Consider the following 6,000-nt stretch of genomic DNA (forward strand, 5'->3'; position numbering starts at 1 on the left):
TAGCAAGTGAGTGAAAGAAAATATTGAAATGCTGAAGTATTTGCATTAGAAAATCAGATGTACTTTTTAATCTCTATGCCATTTCCTATTAAAGTTTTATATATTACTTTCCCATTGTTCCTGAATTTATGTTGTCCTATGTGTATAGTATAGTAAATAGAAATATGGATACTTACTATATGCTTCCTGACTCAGTCTGTCCTGATACACAAGATATTGTCACTGTTTATCACAGACATTTTGATGGTTAGTACTAAAGGTGGCACCATGAGTCAAAATAGACTTGTAAGCCAGCCTCCTCATTCCAAACACATACCATAAATTATCACATCTAAGTTCTATTAGTTTTAAGATGCTGTTATTTCATGTACCACGAAAAGAGAAAAATCACTCAGTTATATAGTATGGTGCTTTCTTATTTAGAATTTATTTCTCTTATTAAAAGATTTTTATTATATAACTTGTAGATACATAAAAAGAATTTTAAGCAAAGTAAATTGGATAATTATGTTACTAAAACTTCATCTCCAGTCTGACTCTTCTAAAATACTTTTTTTTTAATTGGAATTTTTGTTGAGATAATTGTAGATTCACATGCAGTTGTGAGAAATAGTACAGAGATCCCTTGTACACTTGGCCTATTTTACCTTAATATTTTATAAAACTACATTATATTGCCACCAGGATATTGATATAGTTCATCTTATTCAGATTTGCCCAGTTTTGTACTCTGTGTATGTGTATTTAGTTCTAAATAATTTTGGCAGTTTGTATATCCACCACCACAGGCAAGATACTGAACAGCTTCAACACCATGAGGATCCCTTGCATTGCTTTTTTATACCTCCTTCCTGCATCCTTCCCCCTATCCCTAGTGACAACTAATCTATTTCTAAAATTCAATCGTTTAAAAAGTTATATAGCATAAGGAACTCCAAAGATCTGTCCCTTCACTGAGGCAACCATTAAGCTGGCAAAAACTGTTAGAATCAAGTTTTTGGAACTCATAGCTGATAAAAACTTGCAACATCCAGGAGTGCCTAGTGAAGCTTGAAGAGGCTATTAAATTCTGGTAAGAGGGTTTTGGTGTTTTTGATTGCCCACCCACATCCCCCATTTTCCAGCTCAGCAGCAGCTGTGGGGACAACACTTACGTTCCTGGTGCAGCTTGCTGGTGCCACAGCTGGGGTAATGTCTTGTTTTCACAGAAATGTAGTGCGTTTTGACTTGTCTGGCAGTTCCTTGACCTTTGTTTTGCCCTCTCCAGGCTGGACCGCCTCACGAGCATTGTTTCTTAAAAGCATGTAAAGACACTACCCTCAGCCACCTGTGGCCACGGACAACAGCAGATGGGGTAAGACTGAAAAGGCTGGGGCAGGAGTACATGGGGGGAGTTAGGGCTCTGAAGGGCTGTCACAGATACCAGAGAATCTGGACAACCACACACATGCCCAGGACTCAACACATTTTCTGAAAAGACCTGAGAGGACTGTAGGCCTGCACCTTTGAGTGATCTTTAGGTTTCACATAAGCAGGAGGTGAAGACTAAGGCAGAGTTGTAGGTGTCCTGGCTAAACACTGAAGCAGTGACCCAACTCAGAGCTAATCTGCAAAGCCTGGGACAGTATCATATTTTTTTGTTCTTTTGGACTCATGACATTTAAGGAAATTAAATGAATTGTTTATGTATTCCTTGTTATCTTTTCTTTCCCTTAACATTTTTGTACTATTCAAATTGTATGTAGCTTATTCATTTTCATTTCTACATGGCAATTCATTGTATGATTACATCACAACTATTATGGTATTGATGAACATTTGAGTTGTTAAAATAAGTGAAGACCATCTGAAAATGAGAACAGACTATTCAAAGCTTGCTATAGTGAAGGAGTCAGCCATAATCACTTGTGTTTGGCAGATGCCCAAAGGCAGACAGTGGGATTTATAGTGGGAAAGCTTTGTAGTAAAAAAAAAAAAAAAAAGGTAAGACTTCAGGCATGCTCTTATTGGAGGTTGTTGGCTTGAGGAAGCTGGAGACAGACCACCTAGCAGTGGGCATATTATGTGATTGTTTGGGGGAACATATTTGGCTTTCTCTGATTAGTCCAAGCTAGAAGTGAGGGCAAAACGTTGGGATGTTGGCAGTCGTTGACCAAGTCCTGACCATTCTGAGTGGTTTGCTGCAAAGATTATAGTTTGGCTTCCAGAACTGGTTGCTGCAGAGGTTGTTAGTCAGAGTTGTATTTTCATATAGGATCTGCCCATTGTCAGTTTATATATTCAGTCTAAGAGTTGTTTTCAGTTTCTGGCTTCTAGGCTTTTACATTTTACATGAGGTGTATTACTAGGAATAACGCTAACTCTTAACCATGAAGTTAGGTATGAATATTGTAATTCCTAGAGCAACGATTTTTTTAAAATACAGATATGTAGCCAATAGACAAATTAAAATGGAATACTAAAGATTATTCAAATAATCCAAAAACAAAAAGGAGGGAAGCAAAAACAAACCATAGGGATGAATAAAAAAATAAAATGGTGCACCTAAATCCAATCAATAATTACATTAAATGTTATTGGTCTAAGCCAGAGGGTAAGCAACTTTTTTCGTAAAGAGCCAAATAGTAAATATTTTTGGCTTCGTAGGCGGTACAGTCTCTGTACTCTGCTTGGAATGAGCCATAGACAAGACATAACTGAGTGGGAATGGCTGTGTTTCAGTAAAACTTTACAAAAACAAACACCAGGTAAGATTTGGCCTCCAGGCTGTAGTCTGCTGAGCCTTGCTGTAGTTCTATATTTTGTTCTCTTCTTTAGAATTTGTTGGACTTTGTTCTGGCGGACAGTTGTTACTTTCAAATCTAGGAACTTCTTTTAAGTTCTTTCCTCCCAGGTTTGGAAGTTTCCAAGTTTGGAACCACTTTTAAACTAACAGATTGGGTGTCCAGCCTGTTGATGAGAATTTGGGCTGCAAATCGGCAGAATAACTGACTAGCAACAAGCTCTTAGGCCCAATGCAATGCTCCCTCCCACAAATCCTTGTGTAGAAGTGAAGGTTTTGCATTTACTTCCAGTTCAATACTTGTATAGTTCTTTGGTGTCCTCATTTAATTATTCCCACCTCAGTCTGGCTTTGAGCTTTGACCTCTGGCTCCCTTACTGAGAAAGAAGGGACAATAAAAGAAATACGGAGTTTAAAAGGGCCCTGCTTTCCTTCAAGGCTAAAATTCAGACCTCCTCAAAGAGGACCTGCCTAATGCTGGAACACAGCCTGTTAGTGGTGAAACTGGCCAGAAGATGCAGGCAGTGCTGATCTGGAATAACAGCCCACCATTACTGGATGGGGTGGGGTGGATGGGGAGGTAGCCTGAGGCCATAGCTGGAACTCATGCATGTGGTGGCTCCATGCTGGATAATAATGGACGACCAGAACTGGAAGAGAATGGTCTTCCTGTTACTGTCTCTCCAGAGTCACTCCAGAGCCTTCTGTTGATAAAGCTTAACAGTTAACAAGTCAAGCAGTGTTTACAGAGTGCAGCCCCAGTGTCCAACTGTCACAAAGCAGGGCAAAGAAGGATAGATTTGGAGTTTAGAGACAGACAATAAATTAATAACTGGCACATAAGATGCTTTTATTTTTCCCAACTTAACCCCCCCCACACACACAAACACACACAACCTTTATATGTCAAAATGCTTTAATATTAAAGTAAGTCTTCATTTAAGTCTATCCTGTGTTGAAAGAGCAGAAGTAGAAGACAATTTGACACAAGAAATGTGATGGATTACATGATCTCTCAAAAGATGGATTACATTACAACTCTCAAAAGAAAAGTATAATTTTCCAGCATTTTTATGTTATTTACAAGAGAGAGTTACTTAAAGACACAATCATTTTTTTCTTTCCATGTAAGTCCCTAAGGAACTCACATCTGTCTTAGGCTATATAAATTTGTGTAGTGTTTTGCTTTGCATGGATTATCTCATTTAATTCTTGCAAAACCTTGATGATGGGCAGAATGGTATTATTAATTGAGTGTCATAGATGAGGAATCAAGCTTAAGTTATTTTGACTTGCCCAAAATCGATATGGTAAATGGCAAAACTTTTGTTTAATTGCTGATATTCCACAATTAAAACTTTTCATTATTCAGGTAGAATTCACTTCTCCTTTATTCTGCACATGATGATGTCCTCATTATAAAAAATCCCAGGTCAGTGATCTTCAGACTGCTGGAACTCTGCTACTGTAGTAGATAGAAGAATTTATGGGAATTCCTCAAAACACACCTATAATTGGAGTGTATTTTTCATTGAAGTGTATTATTTCAGAGATGTTTTTTCCTGTCTGGTTAGTGATCAGTTGACAGTGACATCAAGCAAATTTACATGTCTCTAATCCCAAGCTTTCTACCACTACCAAGTGGTTAAAACAACTACAATTTTGATGAGCTATTATTCAGAGAAATCCTATGATGAGTAATTTTGGGGGAAAAAATAAACTCTGTGTTACAAATTTGAAATTTCAAATAGGAAGTAGCTTAAACATGTGTTTAACACTTATTACATCCCAGGTGACTCTGAATTGTGGTACAACGTAGTATATTAAGTGCTACATGTGTTACAAATCACAGCGGGAGCACACAGGCAAAATGTGCCACAGTCAGATTTTCTTCTAAATGCCCTTTCTATCCTTCCAGATCAGTGTTTGTATTCTACCATATTAAAAAAAAAAAAAAAAGATATAGAATGACACTAAATGAAGGACAAGCTGCTGCCCCTCCCAGTCCTACTTTTTAGAGGTCATCACCCGTCTTTGATCTTCTGCTGGCTCTCATCATTGCCATTCTGAATAACATGCTTATGCTTCCATTCCTTAGTTACTTAACCTTGGCTGAAACCTATTACAGTAATTCCCTGATATGAAGATGAGACATTTAGTTCCTTCAGGCCACCTCCCTCAAACCCTTCCTGTGCTCCTGCTGAGAGCTTTGGTCAATTTAATTCTTTTTTTACTTAAGTTTTTCTTTCTTATGTCATTAACTCTAGACTGAATTCCTTGGCTCTGCTATGTATGAGGAAGTCAGGATCCCTGTATTCCTCTGCACTACCTCTCCCTAGCTTCTCGTTCACCCCTATTGTTAGCTATTACTTTACATTGTCAAGGGTTTTGTTTGTTGGTTGGTTCATTTTGTTTTGGTTTCACCATTCACAGTCTGTTCATTAATTGTAAGTAAATATTGTGTGAGAAATACTCTCACCCATCCAATGCCAAAGGATGGATGTGGAGACACGAAGTACAGCAAAGCGAGACTTTAATAATGGCCTTGCAAGTCCAGGTGTCTGTGAATGGGACAGGCACATGGAAAAGGGCTGTAGCAAGCAATTTATTCCCTAGTGTGCAAGCCCCTCCCCCACTTCTTCATTGGCTGAGTACTACAGGGTGCACAATCTTCCCAAAGGACGGCTAAAATTTATTACCCTTTTGCAAGGAATTCCTTTGTCTGGGGGCTCAGGACAAGCCCACAAAAAAGGCCCGCTTAAGTCCTGTGAAAGGAGAAACCAGGGAATGAAGAAAGCAATAGGGGCTAGTAACTAGTTACCATCTCAAGGAGAGCTCTATCTGTTCAGAGACCCTCCAGGAATGAGCTGAACCAGTCAGACAACTCTTGGGCTGGGCCTGAATCAGTTAAAACACCCTCAGATAAATCATTTCTGAAAATGAATCACTTAGATTATTTTCTCACAATACATATGGGTTGATTCTAAAAAATCAAAAACCAATAAAGCTATATTATGATTATACAGTATATTATTCACCTTAGATCCTAGAAGTGTGGTTGACTCATAAAAAATACAATCCTGTGTCATAAAATTCATACAACTTGGGCCGGCCCGGTGGCGCACTGGATAGTGCGCCACTTGGGAAGCGCAGCGGCGCTCCCGCCCGAGGGTTCGGATCCCACATACAGACCGGTTCCCGCTCACTGACTGAGCGAG

This window comes from Galeopterus variegatus, unplaced genomic scaffold, assembly GCF_000696425.1.
Source record: "Galeopterus variegatus unplaced genomic scaffold, G_variegatus-3.0.2 Scaffold414, whole genome shotgun sequence".
Taxonomy (NCBI): Eukaryota; Metazoa; Chordata; class Mammalia; order Dermoptera; family Cynocephalidae; genus Galeopterus; species Galeopterus variegatus.